The sequence below is a fragment of the Macaca nemestrina genome, chromosome 19 (assembly GCF_043159975.1).
Source record: "Macaca nemestrina isolate mMacNem1 chromosome 19, mMacNem.hap1, whole genome shotgun sequence".
In the NCBI taxonomy this organism is placed as follows: domain Eukaryota; kingdom Metazoa; phylum Chordata; class Mammalia; order Primates; family Cercopithecidae; genus Macaca; species Macaca nemestrina.
Window position 1 is genome coordinate 188,389 of NC_092143.1, and position 13,230 is coordinate 201,618.

The 13,230-nt window shown below is 39.3% G+C and overlaps 1 protein-coding gene and 1 long non-coding RNA gene across 4 annotated transcripts in view; one reads left to right on the forward strand and one right to left on the reverse strand.

Annotated features, from left to right (window-relative positions):
• LOC139360113 (uncharacterized) overlaps nt 1-13,230 on the forward strand; it is a 270,093-nt gene that overhangs the window by 115,694 nt on the left and 141,169 nt on the right. The gene's annotated exons all lie outside the window — the stretch shown is intronic.
• Nucleotides 1-13,230, reverse strand: part of LOC139360111 (disco-interacting protein 2 homolog C-like) — a 40,030-nt gene that overhangs the window by 19,631 nt on the left and 7,169 nt on the right. The window lies entirely within an intron of this gene.

The following is a 13,230-nucleotide window of genomic DNA, read 5'->3' on the forward strand; positions in this document are numbered from 1 at the left end:
TCATGCAGTACCAAGGTTTTTGGGAATACATTGCTGGTGTATTTGTTAAACTTCAACGTAAGAATGACACTCAGAATCCTACCTACAGGTGAGTGATGGGAGGCGCCGGCTCAGGTGAGCAGCTCCAGATCATTGAGTGAGAGGAGGAGTCACAGCAAATAATCTTAAGACACAGGATTGCTTCTTAAAAGACAATAATAGCAAACAATATTCACACTTATTACCACTGTCACACGACTTACGCTGTCTGGGAATTTTTTTAAAAGTTTACTTGTTAGACAAGCAACAATATTACGAGCCTGAAAATTCTCTATCATCTTGCTTTTTTTTTCTTTTGAGACAGAGTCTTGCTCTGTTGCCCAGGGTGGGGTGCAGTGGCATGATCTCAGCTCACAGTAACCTCTCACTCCCAAGCTCAAGCGATTCTCCTGCCTCAGCCTCCCAAATAGCTGAGATTACAGGCACGTGCCACCATGCCTGGCTCATTTTTGTGTTTTTAGCAGAAATGGGGTTTCAGCATGTTGGCCAGGCTGGTCTCGATCTCCTGACCTTGTGACCTCATGATCGGCCTGCCTCGGCCTCCCAAAGTGCTGGGATTACAGGCGTGAGCCACTGCGCCTGGCCCACCCTGCCTTTTAAGAAAACTTACACAATTTATATAAAAGAAAAAGTAAAACTGACACAGCCTTGAGACTTTTGAGAAAGGTACACAACCAGGTGTCCATATGCAGCACAACCATCTCCCCAGAATGTCTTCTCACAACCCTTTCCAATCTTTCATTCCTCACTCCCACCTACCTTTTCCAAGAAACCTGCAGAATAATGTGATATAGACACTCGACAGAATAGCAGCAAACCAAGCAAGCAGCATATGAAATGGATGATACAGCATGACCAGTGGTGACTAGAATTACACACCATGGGGACAGGAAGTCAGGTTGATTTAACATTCAAAACTGAATTAATGTCATACACCATATAGAATTACAGAGTAGAACCGCATGTTAACCTTAGGAGACATAGAAAAGTACTGACAAATTCAAGAGAATGAAACTGAACAAACCAGGAATAGAAGGCAATTTCCTCAACCTGCTAAAGTACATTCGTGAAAAGCCACAGCTAACATTGTATTTAATGGTAAACACTAGAATGCGTTTTCCCTAAGATGGAGAACAAGACAAAGATGTCCCCTCTTGCCACTTTTATTCAACGTTATCTGGCAGGTTCTAGCTGGTGAAATAAATTAACAAGTTTAGTAATGAAGACATCCAGATTAGAAAGGAAGGAATAAAAGTGTCTTTATTCATAGATGACATCACCTTGGGATGTAGAAAATGGCAAGAAGTACACCAAACATGTTTTGCGTTACTAAAACAAAGTTTGATGGGATCATAGGACACAAGATAAAGATATACATATACTAGAAATAACCTGAAAATAAAGAAAATCGTTCCATTCACAATAGCCTCAAAAGCAGAAGACACTCAGCTGAACTTCTAACAAAAAGGTGCAGAATGTGTACAATGGCAACTATAAAATATTACTGAGAGACATTAAGGATCCAAATAAATGGAAACTAAATAAATGGAGATAGATTCAAGATCGTGAATTGGAAAACTCAGCATTATCAAGACAATTCTTCCCAAACTGTTCCATTAATTCAAGGCACTGCCTAATAAAATCCCAGAAGGCTGTGTGTGAAATGGAAAGCTTATTCTCAATTTTATCTGGAAATACAAAGGACCTACAATAGCCAAAATAAATTTTAAAAAGGGAAACAATGTTGGAAGACTTCACTATCTGATTTCAAAACTTTACATAAAGTCATAGTTTTTAAGGCAGTGGTATTAGCACAAAAATAGACACATACATCAAAGGAACAGAATTAAATTGAGAAATAAAGCCTTGTATTTATGGTTAATTTATTTTTGACAAAGGTCTCAAGACAATTCAGTAAGAGAAAGGTAGTTTGTTTTTTCAACAAATGTTGCTGCGGCAACTGAGTACCCACACACCAGAAAGAAAAACCGTGGGGGAAAAAGTCCCCCAAACCAAACCAAACAAAAATCCCACTTAGATCCCTACTGCACACACAAAAATTAACTCCAAATGAGTCACAGACCAAAATGAAAGAACAGTAAGACCATGAGACTACTAAAACTTCCAAAAACACAATCCATAGAAATTAGTGAAATAGACTTCATTAAAATAGAAAACTAGTAAGTTTTAAAAGATGATTATCTCCCTATAGCTAATGTAACAAATTACTTTGATCTTAGTGGCTCATAACAAGACACGAATCTATTATCCTATTGATGGAGAAGTCAGAAGTGTAAAATCTAAGTGTCAGCAGAACTACATTCCTTCTGGAGGCTTCAAATGAGAATCCATTTCTTTACCTTTCCCAACTTCTAGAGGCCACATGTGTCCCTGACTCCTGGCCCCTCTTCATCTTTAAAGTGCATCACTCCAGTCTCCAGTTCTTTTCTCTTGTAAGGACCTTCTTGATTACAGTGGGTCTACCTACTTAAACCAGGATAAAGGTCCCATCTCAAGATCTTAAATTAATCGAATTAATCAGCTGCAAAATCCCTTTTAACCACTTCAGACAACAGGTTCATAAGTTCTGAGGAATAGGACCTGGGTATCTTGGGGGAAGGGCTTTGTTCTGTCTGCTACATAATAGATTGTTCTTTCACTGAGAAACGTTACATCTGTAAAACTCTTATATTCAGATTACATAAGGCACCTGTAACCCATAAGACGACAACCAACCCATTTAAAACCTGAGCAAAAAATCTGAACATTTTGCCAACATATACAAATGGCTATGAATAGGAATTAGCACATTAAAAGCTAATAAGCACGTTAAAAATGCTTAGCATCATTCATTGTTGCAAAGTAAATACACAATGATATACCATTTCACATCAATTAGAATGGCAGAAATAAAAATAACAGTAACTATTGCTGGTGATGATGTGGAGAAACTGGAATGCACATATGCTGCTGGTGGAAGTGTGAAATGGTGCAGTTATTTTGTAAATAATTTGGCAGTTTTTAAAAAGCTAAACCTAAACTTACAATAAGAGTCAATCATGCTACTTGGCATCCACTTAAGATAAAGGAAATTATATGCATACACAAAGATATATACATAAATGTCGACGGCAGCTTAATACTGGAAACAACCAACTGGTAAATGAATAAACAGAATGTGTCATATCTATCAAATAGAATATAAATAAATAATAAGGAATAAACTACTGGTACATGGTACAGCAAGGACTTCAAAACAGGTAAAGGAGGCATAGAGAATTGTGTACATTGTATGATTTTATATCATAAAATTATAAGATCATAAAAAAACAAAAACCATAAAATCATAGACTAAAATATTCTATGATATTATTTTCTAGAAAATTTAGAGTGCACTGTTATGATTTCTAGGGTTCTTTTTCATAGAGCTAACCTTTCATCTGATATCCTTTGCAATCAGCCAAGTACATTCTTTAGCACGTTTATAGTGTATTTCTGCTGATAACACATTCTCTCAGCTTTCATATTTGGGAATGTGTTGTTTCACCCCTGTTTATAAAGGAGATTTTCCCTGGATATGAGTTGACAGGCCTTTCTCCTGCTTTTAGTGCTTTAAAAAATGTCTTTCCATGGTCTTCTGGTCTCCACTGTATCTTCACAGAAGTCACGCGTTGTTCAAATGCTTCTCTGGTGTGTAACTTGTCTTTTTCTTCTGAGTCCTTTCAGGATCTCCTCTTAATCTTGGGATTTCAGTGCTTTGGCTATCATGAACTTGGATGTGATTCTTGTCATACTTGTTCTGCTTGGAATTCACTGAACTTCTCGGGGCCGGACACAGGTGTTGGACATCAATCTGAGAAAACTCTGACTCCTTTTTTCAAAGGTCCCTGCTCTTCTCTCTCTTTTCCTTCTTGTATTACAAGTATATTGACATATCACAGGATCTTGAGGTTCTGTTGGCTTTTCTTTCATTTTGTTTCTCTGGGCTTTACTTTGGTTAATTCCTTTTCATCTGCCTTCGAGCCCACAGACTTCCTCTTCCTTCTCCAACCTGTTAAGCCTATCAGCGCAATTTCATCTCAGTGTCATATTTTCCAGCTTTATAGTGATGTCTCATGTATTCCCTATATATGCACAGCATCTCCTGTCATCGATATTGCCTACCAGACTGGTACATTTGTCACAACTGATACTTCTACAGCAAAACATCATTACCACTCCAACTCCATCATTCACATCAGGGTTCATTCTTGGTGTTGTACAATATATGGGTCTGGACAAATGTATAACATGTATCCACCATCACAGTATCATACAGAGATCACATGATACTAAAAATTCTCCTGCTCTGCCTATTCATCCCTGCCTCCCCCCGGCCCCTGGCAACCACTGATCTTCTTTACAGTCTCCATAGTCTTGCCTTTTCTAGGATGTTGTAAAGCTTGAATCATACAACAACCTTTTCAGATTGCTTCTTTCACTTAGCAATATGCCCTTTAAGTTTCCTCCGTGTCTTTTTATGGATAGCTCATTCATTTTCAGCCTCATATAATATCCCATTGTCTGGATGTACCACAGCTCACTTATACATTCACCTACTGAGGGGCATTTTGGTTGCTTCCAAGTTTTGACAACTATGAATAAGGCTGCTCTAAATATCTACTTGCAGGCTTTTTGTGTAGACATAAGTTTTCAACTCCTTTGAGCAAATGCCAAGGAGTGTAATTGCTTTATCATATGGTAAGAGTATATTTAGTTTTGTAAGAAACCACCAATCTGTCTTCCTAAAGGCTGTTCTATTTTGCATTAAGACCCGCAATGAATGAGAGAGAATTCCCACAGCTCCACATCTTCACAGGCTTTGGTGTTGATAGTGTTCTGGATTCTGGTGTAGTGATATCTTACTGTTGCTTTCATCTGCATTTCTCTATGACACATGATGTGAAGCATGATTTCATACATCGATTTGCCATCTCTATATCTTCTTAGATGAGGCATCTGTTAGTCTTTGACCCATTAATGTGATGAATTACGTTAATTGGCTTTTCAATGTTAAACCAGCTTTGGATATGTGAAATTCCATGTGGTTTTAGTGCACAATTTTTGTTAGATTTAATTTGCTAATATTTTATTGAAGATTACTGCATCTATGTTCATGAGAGATGTTCTGTAGTTTTCTTGTAATATTTTGTTATTAAAATGGTATTTGGTATTAAAATGATGCTGGCTCTATAGAATGAGTTAAGAAGTATTCCTCAGCCTCTATGTTCTGAAAGAGATTGTAGATAATTGGTATAATTTCTTCTTAGATGTTTGGTAGAATTCACCAGTGAACCCACCTGGGCCTGGCACTTCCTGTTTTGAAAGGTTATTAACCACTGATTCAATTTAACAGATACAGGTCCATACAGATCGTTTCTTCTTGTTCAAATTTTGGCAGATTCTGTCTTTAAAGAAATTGGTTCATTTCATCCACGTTATCAAATTTGTGGCCATAGAGTTGTTCATAATATTTATTATCCTTTTAATGTCCATGGCATCTGTAGTTATGTTCCTTATTTCATTTCTGATATTGGTAATTTATCTGCTGTATTTCTTTTTCTTGTTAGAGGCTTACAGATTTTCTCTCAAAGAACAAGCTTTTGGTTTCATTGATTTTTCTCTACTGATATTCTGTTTTCAATGTATTGATTTCTGCTCTTTCATTATTTGTCTCCTGCTTAGAATTTAATTTGATGTTGTTTTTCTCGTTTTCGAAGGTGGAAGCTGATTAATTTTAGATCTTGTTTTTTTTAACGTATGCATTTAAATCTATAAATTTCCCTATAAACATTACTGTCATTGCAGCTCACAAATTTTAAGAAGTTTTCATTTTCATTTACTTCAAAAATTCGAAGAAATCTTCAGATTTTTTCCTTGAACAATGTATTATGTATAAGTGTATTGTTTAATATCCTAATGTATTTTCCAGTCATCTATTATTGATTTCTACTTTACTGTGGTTGAGAACACACTTGTTTGATTTCTATTCTTTTAAATTTGTTAAGGTGTTTTTTATGGACCACAACATGGTATGTCTTGGTGAATGTTCTGTATTCTGTTGTTGTTGGAGGAAATAGTCTATAAACGTCAGTTATATACAGTTGACTGAGGATGCCGATTTCAATTTTGTCCTGATTTTCTGGCTACTGAATTGGTCCATTTCTGATAAAGGGGTGTTAACCTCTCCAACTATACTAGTGGGTTAATTACTTCTCCTTCAAGTGTATCGGTTTTTGCTTTGGCATTCTGATGCTTTGTTAGCAAAAATACATTTCAGGATTGTTACATCTTCTTGGAGAATTGACCCCTTTATTACGTAATAATCATCTCTGGTAACTTTCCTTGATGTAAAGCCAACTCTGTCTGAAATTAATATCACCACTTCCATTTTTCAAAATGAGTGTTGGCCGGGTACGGTGGCTCATGCCTGTAATCCCAGCACTTTAGGAGGCCAAGGCGGGATGATCACCTGAGGTCAGGAGTTCAAGACCGGCCTGGCCAACATGGTGAAATCCCGTCTGTACAAAAATAGAAAAAAAAAAAAAAATTACCCGGGCATGACGACAAATGCCTGTAATCCCAGCTACTCGGGAGGCTGAGGGAGAATCACTTGAACCTGGGAGGCAGAGGTTGCAGTGAGATGAGATCAGGCCATTGCACACCAAAAAATTAGTGTTAACATTTATATCTTTTTCCATCCCTTTACTGTTGATCTATATGTAGGTCTTTATATCTAAAGTGGATTTCTTATAGACAATATATAGTTCGGTGCATTTGGACTGACATTGAAAGTAATGATATACAGTTGAATTAACATCTACCATATTTGTTACTATTTTCTATTTGTTGCCCTTGTTCTTTGTTTTTGTCTTTCACTCTTTTTTTTTTTCCTTGTGGTCTTAATTGAGCATTTTCTATGATTTATTTTCTTAGCATATCAGTTCTTTTTTTTTTTTTTTTTTTTTTAAAGTGGCTGCCTTGGAATTTGCAATATAAATTTACAAGTAACCCAAGTCCACTTTCAAACGACACTACACTGGTTTCTTGATAATGCAAGCACACTATAATAACAAAATAATCCTAATTCCTAATTGCTCTGTCCCATCCCTTGGGTATCACTGCTCTCATTCATTTCATTTATATTTAAGTGTGTGTATATGACATATTTACTGTCACTATTATGAATGAACTGTTATGTTAGATCTATTAAGAAAAATGAAAGATTTTCTTCTACCTTCACTATTTCTTCTTTAATGCTTTTTGTTTTTCTATTTATTTTTTTAAACAGACAAGGTCTTTCTCTGTTGCCCAGGCTGGAGTGGAGCAGCATCATTATAGCTCACCACAGCCTTAAACGGGATCCTGGGCTCAAGAAGTGACCCATCTCAGCCTCTCAAAGTAGCTGGCACTATAGGTGTTGGCCACCACGTTTGGCTTTTTTTTAATGAGACAGAGTCTCACAACGTTGCCCAGGCTGGTCTCAACTAAGCGGCCTCCAGCTGTACTCCCATCTTTGCCTCCCAGAGTGTTAGGATGACAGGTGTGAGCCCTGTAAACAGACTGTGCCCTTCCTTTCTTTGTGTACAGCTGAGTTACTGACCTCTACTATTTTCTCTAAAGAACTTTGAACATTTTTTGCAAGGCAGGTCTACCGGCAACAAATTTTGCAATTTTTGTCGGAGAAGGTCTTTACTTTTTCTTCACTTTTGAAAGATAATTTCACAGAGTATAGACTTCTAGGTTAATGGAATTTTTTTCCTCTCAATAGTTTAAATACTTCACTCCACTTCTTGCTTTCATGGTGTTTGAGGGGAAGTTGAATATAATTCTTATCTTTGATCTTCCATAGGGAAGGAGATTACTCCGGTTTGCTTTTTAATCTTTGATTCACCATAGTTTGAATATTTTATGCCCAAGTAGAGTTTATTTTTGTTTTGTTTTTGTCGTCGTCGTTTTTACATTTATCCTTCTTGGTGTTTCTTGAGCTTCCTGGATCTATGGTTTGGTGTCTGGCATTAATCTGAGGAAATTCAGCTATTACTGTTACAAATAGTTCTTCTGTTCCTCTTTCTTCCCCCTTGTATTACCGTTATGCATATTTTATGCCTCTGTGGAAGTCCCATAGTGCTTGGATACTCTGTTCTTTTTTGCTTTTCAGTTCTGGAGGTTGGAGTTGGGTATTTCCCTTTCCACCAGGTCAGAAGGCTCTGATAAAATCCCACCTGGTTAGTCTCTAGTTAACAAGCTTCTCTGGAAGGTAGACCTAGTGAAGAGTGCACCTACATATTGAAAAATGATTCCTATTCTCTTTCCCCTGTAGTAAGTATGAGGGGATTTTTCTCTGATGTTTACTTCAAGAACCTGGTTGAGCTTCTGATGATACAACTCACAAAAGCATGAGACCCATATGCACAGGCCTCCCGGAGGTTTTAACTCTCAGATGTGGCCACACCTCACTGTAGCAATTTGTCAATTCCAGTTCAGGTTTTCCAATCCCAGCGTGGGTTCCTTGGAGCATTGTGCTCCAGTGTATGGTAATTCTCCGCTTTACCTGTCCAGCCAATCTGGGGACAGTGGCTTGCCTGTGACCTCACATCTCTTGCACGTTTAAGAAGAACTGCTGATTTTTCAGTTTGCTCCGCTTTTTACCTGTGAGGAGGGAGTGACAATTCTCAAGATTATCGTGTACGGAACCTGAAATTCCCCAACTCCATTATAGTAAAAAGTGTCTTCCCTTCCTCTGGCCCAAGAATTAAAATATTTTCGTTCTTTGACACATTGTAATTTGATTCCCTAAATATTTATAATTGTAGATTTAAAAACTCGGTCTTCTGCTGGATCAGACATCTAGACAGGCACTTTCCAACAGAATTATGAGAGTCCTGTTATAGAACTTGAAACCTTCCTTGTAGCCTCATATAAATATATAAACAGGTACAATTAATTTTACTAGTATATTTTTAACTCAAAATGCTCATACTATACTTTCAATAAGAAATACAAATAGGCCGGGTGAGGTGGCTCACATCTGTAATCCCAGCACTTTGGGAGGCTGAGGCGGGTGGATCACGAGATCAGGAGATCGAGACCATCCTGGCTAACACGATGAAACCCCGTCTCTACTAAAAATACAAAAAATTAGCCAGACGTGGCAGCGGGCAGCTACTTGGGAGGCTGAGGCAGGAGAATGGCATGAACCCGGGAGGCAAGGATTGCAGTGAGCCGAGATCGCGCCACTGCACTCTAGCCTGGGCAACAGAGCGAGACTCCATCTCAAAAAAAAAAAAAAAATACAAATACAATATTTTCTATTTTTTATATTAACTGGCATGTCTTTCACGCAGCAAATCCACTTCAGACCGGGCGCACTTCATGTGCTCAGCCGCCGCATGTGGTGAGTGACAGAGACCATCCTGCATGGGTGTGCACTTTTTACTGCCTCTTTCTTGACCACAGATTCTACCTCCTGTTTCTCTGTGTATGCAGTGATTATTTGCTGAGTATTACACATTGTAGGTAACATGTTGAGCACACTCAGGATCCCTAACCTTCCTCTGAAGGTTTCCAGCTCTTGTTTTAGTAGGTAGCACAGGCACTGCTGGGTCATTGTGACATGGGCAGGCTTGGATTGATTCGCTGCTGGTGTGGATCTGTGGAGAGCTCCAATCCTGCACCCACTCCGATCTCCCCCTCCTGGATGTGGTAGGGTGGCCATGATCCGCTCACACCTGAGCTCCTTCCGAGCTCTGCATTCTGGACTTGATAGGATGGCCCTGCTCCACCCACACCTGAGCTCTCGGCGCCACAGTCTGCAGGTGTTCTCCAGAGGGCAAGTGTACTGTGGGTGCGTCTCATTCATTCTCCTGCCCTCGCCCTCAGGTTCTGGCTGGCACAGCTCTTGTCACAGACTAAAAACAGCCACCTCATTCGGTTTGTGCAGTTTTACAGTTGTTTACGGCAGATGTGTGATTTGGGTCCCTGTTCTCTGATCATGGCTAGAAATTTTGGCAAATGATTCTTATATATTTACATTTGAAAACTAAAGGCAAGTTTCACCCAAAGAATATTAGTGTTGCGACAATCCTAATGAGTGTTTCTCCAGAAACTATAATCCAGGTCAGCAGTCCGTCATTTCATAGAAGATAAACTTCAAGAACATTCTCTGAAGGGCAATGAAACTCAGTAAGATCTTACCACTGTTACCAACAACTAAGAAAAGTAGGTAGGAAATGCAGCTAAGATTTTGATCGAGTAAGTACGGTAATAAACATGCAAACTATCGCTAAGCACAATATAGGGTGGGAGTAAAAAATTTTTATGATATTGACATTTATGATTTTACAAAACTGCCCCATGTGATAACAAGAGGACTCCTGATGGAAATTTACAAAGGATGCTTTATGGTTTATATAAAAATGTTAGTCAAATCCAAATATTTCACAAAAATAACATTTCAAATAATATTCTTTTATATTTTGTAGACATCTGTACAGTGAGGTTATTCATCACGCATGACCCAGTAACATTTCTTAGCGGTTGGATTCAATACGAGAAATAAGCAAATAACCGCACTGCTTCTTCCATTTCAAAGTAATTTATCTTATAAAAAGTGGTGAAGAAAAATGCCCGTTGCCTTACATACTGGTTAGTGCCAAAAATTTGGTTTAAAATATTTCAAGTGGTTTATCCTTTTACGTCCATGTTGTTAGTTACACAAAGAACACATACAAATGCAATTTTTTTACCATAAGTTTTTGCAAATTATAACCATAAACTAAAGAAACAGGATTAAGCATATTATTTTTTGAGATAGGGTCTAGCTCTGTTGCCCAGGCTGGAGTGCAGTGGCATGATCATGGCTCACCGCAGCCTCAACCTCCCCCAGCCCAGGTGATTCTCCCACCCCAGCCTCCTGAGCAGCTGGGACCACAGGCACACACCACCATGCCCGGCTGATTTCTGTATTTTTTGTAGGGATGAGCTTTGGAATGTTGCCCAGGCTAGTCTCAAACGCCAGGACTCAAGCAATCTGCCTGCCTTGGCTTCTCAAAGTGCTGAGGTTACAGGCATGAGCCACCACGCCTGGCCTAATCCTTTCTAAAGAGTCTCTATTTCTTTTTCTTTTTTTTTTTTGAGACGGAGTCTTTCTCTGTTGCTCAGGTTGGAGTGCAGTGGCCGGATCTCAGCTCACTGCAAGCTCCGCCTCCCGGGTTTACGCCATTCTCCTGCCTCAGCCTCCTGTGTAGCTGAGACTACAGGCGCCCGCCACCTCGTCCAGCTAGTTTTTTGTATTTTTTAGTAGAGACGGGGTTTTACCGTGTTAGCCAGGATGGTCTCGATCTCCTGACCTCGTGATCCACCCGTCTCGGCCTCCCAAAGTGCTAGGATTACAGGCTTGAGCCACTGCGCCCGACCTTATTGTTATATTTTTCTAATTGAGATGGGAGTCTTGCTCTGTTGCCCCAGCTGGAGTGCAGTGGTGGCATCTCAGCTGACAGCAACCTCTGCCTCCCGGGCTCAAGTGATTCTCCCACCTCAGCCTCCCAAGTAGCTGGGACTACAGGTGTACACCACCAGGCTCAGCTAATTTTTTGTGCTTTTGGTGGAGACAAGATGTACAAAAGGCATTTCTGTACATTTTGCCATGTTTTTCAGGCTGGCCTTGAACCCTTGGGCTCAAGCCATACACCTGCACTGGACTCCCACAGTGCTGGAGTTATAGGCATGAGCTACCGTGCCCAGCCCTTAATCATGTGCTGTGACTTAATATTAAAATAAAGAAAGGGAGGAGTCCAAGGGAGCACGTAGGCAGAAAGGGCTCCTTTGCCAACAACCTTGCTAGCACGGCATTCACTCCCTTGCCTGCTGGCATTGCGCTCTTTAGATGAAGAACACTTTATGTGTAAATGAAAAACAAGAACAACATAGGAACACCCTGTCTCTACAAAAACTTAAAACTTAGCTGGGTGTGGTGGTGAGCACCTGTGGTCCCAGCTGCTTGAGGTTGAAGTGGGAGGACCGCTTGAGCCCAGGTGGTCACAGCTGCAGTGAGCCAAGAGCTGCCATTATGATGCTGAATTCCAACCTTGGTGACAGAGCAAGACCTTGTCTCAAAACAAAAAGCAACGAAAACCCAAAATGATGCACTCTAAGTTCTGTCCTATAAATTCCACTACCTTCATTTGTAAAGGTACATAAAGGTGAAACTCAGGAGCTGCTTGTTGTAATGTGGACAGACGCTTGATCTCAGCTCTGATCTGAAGCACATCCTTCTGTCTCACTGCTTCCCAAGTCTAAGCTAAACTTCAAAAGTAAAAATACTCCCCAAAATGTTGTACATTTTCAACTATTCATATTGTACCTTAAGTTTCTCTTGTATTGGAGGAAAAACACGGTGTCATTTAAAGTGATATGTAGCTTCAACGTGGGATGTAAGGTGATTCAAGTCCTTTGAGAAGACAAGCTTGTAACAATGACATGAATAATGTTGGAATCAAAATCACAGAAACTAAACACCAAATAACGTAGGTTCAATCTGTGTCTCTAACAAGTATCCGGATAACTAAACTTTCTGCTTTCCTTGGGTGTGAAGATCATGAAATGTAGTTTATAATTATTTGGGTAGAGAAAATAGAGAATTTGGGTAGTTATGTAAAATTCAAGATTAAAGAAAAGCAGTATTATATAGCAGAAATATAAATTGGCTATTACCTTCAGTAATTTAGATCAGGGGTTGGCAGGTCTGTGCATCAAATCTGGTTCACTGTGCTTGTAAATATAGTTTTATTGGTACTCAGCCATAGGCACTTGCTATCACTCATGGCTGAGGGCAGAGTTCAGTGGTTGTGAGAGACCTTATGGCCTGCAGGAACTAAAATACCAGCTGGCACCTTGCAGGCAAAGTTTATGACCTGATTCGGGTAGCTGCCTAAACTGTCCAATTCGCTTGTTCTAAAACAATCCAACAATACAGCACACTTATCTGAAGATTTGAGAACACGCATGCACCAGCCTAATCAGAAGAAAAGTCCAATTCCACCCAGAGGGCTACAACAAACTCTTCCCTTTTCCATACAAGGAATTAAATGAATAAAACTGTGTGAGATTTTACTGGTATGTATCATATGCACGAGTCTTGATGAAAAGTTA